The 6,386-nt window shown below is 40.7% G+C and overlaps 1 protein-coding gene across 4 annotated transcripts in view; it reads right to left on the bottom strand.

The window, feature by feature from the left end:
* LOC147757548 (uncharacterized) overlaps positions 1-6,386 on the bottom strand; it is a 145,123-nt gene that overhangs the window by 111,236 nt on the left and 27,501 nt on the right. The window lies entirely within an intron of this gene.

Below are 6,386 nucleotides of genomic sequence, written 5' to 3' on the forward strand. Positions count from 1 at the left end.
ATATATACTCAAATGTAAGTTTATATAAGATATATATATCTTATATAAAATCTTACATTTGAGTATAGGGACATGTACAGCATTTCGATCGAGCTCGTTGAGGATTTTAGACCGGTACCAACAAAGGATGCCTGTGTAGACTTCCATGTCAGAACCCCAAAAATCTCGACCAATATAGACATCTATAAGGGATTTCCTCAGCGATTTTGCAAACGTTAGTTAATTTGCATAACAGCAAAAATGAAGGAATTGAAGTTTTCCTTAAAATTCAGTTCTGCCCATTAAAATTTTTTAATGGTTCTCGTGCTGCACGAGCAAAAAAACACGTTATTCATTTATGTTGAAACAAACGTACACTCGCCCAGATCTTGCTGATAACCGACAAAGAATCGTCCTATCACATCACTTTAAAGGACGCTTTTGGATAAGACAAGCTCGTTGCCAAATATTTTTAAAATTTCCCATAGGTTATAAATTCAATGTAGAAATAATGCGTGAAATGCAGTTTTTATTACCCGATTTACCATATTCCAAACTATTAACCTATAAATAACCCGGGCATTGTTCTAATCGATATTAAGGTCACTGTTGACAGTATTTTTCTAGCCCATATATTTTTCATCATCCCGCTGTAAGGAAGGGTCTTCCAAGTGGTATCGCTATCACTTGGAGCGACAGTTAAATAAAATTGATTAGAATGTGACAGAAAATGTAACCTAACTAGGCGGGTATAGCAAAAGGACAAATATAATTGTCTTTTTTTTTGCCAAATGATGGCTCTATTATTAATAAAGTCTAAATAAGGCCCTAGCAATATTATACTTAATGACATGTTGTTCCAGGAAATACCGCGAACAAAACTGAACGTCCGCTGGATATTGCAATTGTAATCGTGCACCCGATTTTTTTCTACGACAAAGAGCTTTTTGTGAGTCAACTAGCTTTCCAGTGCATTATAACGGTAACAAGAATGACTTTTAAGAATCCACACAAGCAAAACACAAAACTTGATAAGCGTAAAAGCTGCCAAAGTGCAGGTGCTCAGTGATCGTATTTCGATATAAGCAGTTTACATATTGGGCATTTGGGCAAATTCTTTGATAACCTAGGTGCAAACGACGCAGCTGAAACACCCAGAATCGTTATTTCCAATAGACAATAGAAGTCTAGGGACGACCATTGCAGAAAACATTGCTCGTATTGTGCGCCGTCGTCTACGTGGTTTCCCTTCCCTATAGACCATTTAAGAGTATCGGCCGGTATATCATTGTACGAATACGTCCTGTTTTGACGGCTGTTTACTGGATTGTGCATATGTATTTGGTGACAAATCTACTTCGTCGATATTAAAGCTTCTATTGGTCATGAACTGTCGACAGATGTTGCGAACCCAAGTTTTGTTTTTCCTTGACAAATACACTGCTTCGAAAGTTATTAGGTAGCAAAGAGGATTATGACTAAGACCCGGTACAAATCAAAATTTGCCTGTGGTAAAGCAGTTGCCAGCGTGTTCTCTTGATACAGAGAAAAACACGTGCTGGTATAGGTTCGAATCCTGTCGTAGACATACTTCGTTTGGTGGTAGAAGCCGGCCGTCTGCTATGACTAGGTGCTAAACAAACCGAGTGTAGTAGAGTGAATCATTTCTTGCAGTAAAAGTGCCAACCTATACTACATGTTTACGTTACGTTAGATCTCGCCGTGTGACTGTAGCGGTAATTGACCAGTAACGTTTCATTTTCGTAAATTTTTCAGTTCTGTCACAATTTTAACATTAGATACGCATACACTTCTCAGTTCCTGCAACACGATACAAAACGATTATCGGAGCTATCTCGGCTGTCCCATGTGGGATGTTACGTACCAGCTGGTACCGTCGAGCGGAATCGTTTAGTTAATGTCTCCCACGTAGCGTTGCGTTGCGTCGCGTCGCGTCGCGTCGCGTCGATTTGTGGACGCCATACGTCCGAAAGCCATTCAAACGTATTCTTAGGAACGTCGAGTTCCATTTGTTCGGTCGCGCCTGTACGGTGCGAGGCCGGCATGCGTGCTGCACGCGCACATTACATGTGTTATCGATGTCCCTCTTAATAGTGTTTCCTATTATAACGTTACGGATACGTCTCAGTTACGACTGCACAGTATGGTAATGTTATAAGAACAAACTTTCAATTTGATTAGATATCATCGAAGTTACAAATTACCATAAGCAGTCGTGACTGCGCAAGTTTACGCCTTTTGTCGAACATCAAATGTCACACACTGGAAAATACATATGGCGTACGTATACACACGTCTTTGCTTTAAATGTAAGAAAATCACCTGCGAGCTGAGTCCTGCTTGTCCGTACCTTTTCAGTCATGGATCTTGTTCTATAGGGAGAGAACGCGTACAGCCGAGTTAAGTACACTTCGTCGTACGGATTAATTGGTGAGTCAGTAATAGATAAAGCCGACGTCAGCCAGCCGTAATTTATTTTCTCAATGTGGTATGCGTATATATATATATATATATATATATATATATAGTTGCGCAGAACTACAATTGGGTCATTTCTATGACACGATGAAGGCGGACAACGAACACTACGAAGATGTTTTAGAGAATCATAAGCATCGTATTAATAATAACCATAATGCCGGCTAGCTTCCTATTCGATCTTCTGCTAACGAGAAGGTCTGCCTACACGGACATTCGTGAATGGCAGTCGTAGCCAGTATCCCACAATGGCTTATCCGCAATGGCCAGACAACGGTTGACAGACAATGAACTAGATAGACAAATGCATGGACACATTTCATCATAGCTATCGCGGCATTTGTAGAAGATCGACGTTGAAGGAAATACAGAAAGTCCTCTTTTGCACCTGTTTTTCCTTCGTTGATATTTACTCTCGCTAGTTATGCCGCTGTAGCGTAAAAGGTAGCTGACTAGAACAATCGTTCTAGAATTGAGTCGCGAACGAGTACTGCCATAACCGCGGTTGCTGGCACAGTACCCAAAGCGTTATTGGCGACAACGAACCGGTGCTGTCCTCCACTATACGATACGGTTAATCAGCCGTCACTGGCTCATTTATGCTGCGCTATAGATTAGCAAGTGTGCTATATTAGCTATTTTGGCTTAGGGATACTTTTGCAGTTAGTTCACTAGAGGGCTGGATGCCTTCGGAGTCTATGAAACTGTGACGTTGACGCGCCGTCCTTTTTAATAAGAAATCGCGTTCTTTTTTAATACATAACGGTTTCATTACAGTGTTGACTTTGTTGTCGTGGAATACCCCCCCCCCTCCCCCCCCCGCCCCAAGTTATGGCCGTATAGGAAAGAACCTTGTGCTAAGGTACAGTATGATAAAGCAGAGGTTAACGCGAATGAAGAGCGTTCTTGTTCTCAGCCATTGCCCGAGGAAGACCATTGTCTAGACCGGTGCGACATTACGATAACAAGCCGACGTTGGCATACTGAACTAAGTCGTAAAGTTGGAAGTGTGAAAGATAGGTTATTCGATCCTTTGGAAAGCAGCTGAAGCACTGACTGTGAACGTCTTGAGTAATCTTTTCACTGGATCGCGCGAACCATGTCTCTCTCATGTGAAGGATGATATAGGGAAATGCCACACACTATGTGGCGCTTCGCAGGTGGGCAGATTCAGCTACAAAGGATAGCACTTCCCCAAGGACACGAGGCAAAACAGTTATGGAATTGTTACTATTCACACATAGCACGGGCCTGCCTGTTAACTATAATGAACGAAATGTGCTCGACACCGAGAAGTGACGGAACACGTATATGGTTTTCCGCACAATATAGAGCGACTTCTATATAGACGCGAACAAACAGGACTTAACTAGTGAAACGAACGCGATAGAAAGCGCAAACTAGAATCTGCTCGTATGAAGAGGCTAGCGTGTATTCATATAAAGATAACTGCCATTTGTTTCAAAGCGTTCATCTCACAAACGTCCTCAATGTTTATACCACACGCAGGATCAACATCAGTGTTCCTAAGAAAGATAATGTTTATGTTAGCTTGGCTGCCAATAGGTAGGTCAAATAGAATCTTGCCCCTTTGTTTACTCAACAGAAATTGTCGCTCCTCTAATGAACTTGGGGAACGTGACACGGTTCACATGGCACGTTTCAGCGATATAACACGTATAGACATTTGATCAATAACATCAAGCCAATGATTTTAATGTAATAGGCCCTTCAAAAAGCTTTTTAAATAAACCGCCATGTCGCCATTTGCGTTAGTAGACGTAATACGTAGAATAAACAATGACGATAGCAATACAGAAAAATAGGGAAACCGATTGCAGCCGCTTTACGTCCAGCGCACATACGTTATATGCATAGGTACTATTGACATTCTTGTAACAAGCCAGAAGGAGAGAGGTAATCGTTCTTTGCCGTCAGGTCACATCACATATTGCTTCCACTATCTTTATGTGTATACATGAATCGCTACTTGAAAGCGAATTTGGCAAGGCTCAATAGCCGAAAAAATAACAGTACCTCATACTCTTACGTTTGTGTTCTGTAGAGGACGGAATTTGGGCATAAAAACAGTACCTGCATCTCACACCTCAATGCGAGCGATACATGTTACAATGATTCTCTCTCTCTTTCTCCGTTGTGTGTTTTTTTCGCTCTCTCTTTCGCTCGTTTTGGTGATTGTTTGGTACCATTTCTACCATGTTTCAATATATAGTAGCGAGCGCCTTATGTATCACGACGATCGGTGTTCTTTGAAAGTTGACTCTGCGCATGTTTCAGTATAAGATTTGTAATGGAATTAGTGGTTTATGCAGATACAGATTTGAATATATTGCTGCCACAGGCCGGACGGCCTACCGTTTGTCCTATCTGTATTTATCGTCAACCATATTTTTACTCTAAAGAAGAACTTGCTCTAGTCATTTTTATATTATTAGCAGTCAACCTTATTGAAATTTAGTTCATCCTTTAGACGTATGACCTCGTACGACCTAGAAGGCACCGTTTCCCTAACAGTACAACACCTTTACACTATACAAAATTGCTACCTTTATTTAATCAAACATATTTTTAGTTATTATTATCCTTCTCAAATGAAATGCCAATTTTGTACAGAAAATAAACTGGTCGTTAATTCATATCTGTTACCCAGGGTGCGTTTTATGTTCACACCCAGCTCGTTTACCTGTTTAGCGCACAACTACTATCCGGACGATTGATCAATACGTCACTTTTCATCGGCATATATCCATATTTGTTTCTTCTGCACCACGGCCAATGAGAAGCATTTTGAATACAATTGCAATCAACCCAGAACGTACTTGGAACTCGGAGTAAAAGTGCTCTAGATCGCAGAAGAAGAAAGCTAAAAAATGACGACGGCTTTTCAATAGGTTTTGCCTCTGACCTCAGCCTTTTTAAAGAACTCAACTTTAACTGATAACGGTGCCATTGTGACACTCGACATCTGTCATCATATCAGAGCACTTTGTTGATAACAATACGTATACGATAAGCATGCTCAAAAGACACGAAGAAAGGCACCGACGTCTATAGATCAGCACAGAAACTGCAGCAGATGATTTTTCCCATGCTGACTGCAGGTGGTCCGTTTTGTGGCTGGCTAATTGATAGAACATAGCAGAGAATTAAGAGAGCCGTAGAATCAAGGACAAACAAGGTAACGCCAAAAATCAGCCGGCTACCCTATCAGTTCCATAAAGAGTGAGTGGTGCCCTACAGTGTAATAAATTGGAGAATTGATAGTGATTCAGACATGGTCCGTGTTATTAGCACGGGTTAATTATCACCAGGGTCTGCAGAGGGATATTAGCAAATGGTAATTAAAAGCGAAACTACTTCTTTCCTTTCAGAGCTCGGAAGCGTCTAAAGGAATTAGATGAAAAGTTAAAAAATGTACAAATACAGAGATTTTTTAGCTCAACCACTCTGTCTACTTTACCTTTTCAATGTGAATAGAACTTAATCAAAACTCATAACAACCCGGTTTATGGTTACCAGCTAACCGGCACTCACCCATAAATTTCAACGTCGAGGGCAATATAAACATTGGAAAGGATGGGTCATATCTTAGTTAATCACCCACTGCAAACCGTGCTGGTATATTCGACACCTCGTCGCCAGAACTCAAAAGCTACTTCATCTGCTTCAAAAGAGTCACTGTTTTAAGGCAACATAAACAAAGTAACTTTTAATAATTTAAAACAGTGAAAAAAAAACTCTGCTTCAATCTATGCCTTGGGGTAAGCAGCGATAAAAACCATCGTATTTCTAGTCCAATTGTTCTATTGCCTTTCTAAGTTAGGCTGTGACAGGTTGTGTCAGGTACAAACAAAGCAAACGCAATATCCGTTCCCATCGTGGTCCGT

Source organism: Varroa destructor, unplaced genomic scaffold, assembly GCF_002443255.2.
Source record: "Varroa destructor unplaced genomic scaffold, Vdes_3.0 BEIS01000002.1, whole genome shotgun sequence".
Lineage (NCBI taxonomy): Eukaryota > Metazoa > Arthropoda > Arachnida > Mesostigmata > Varroidae > Varroa > Varroa destructor.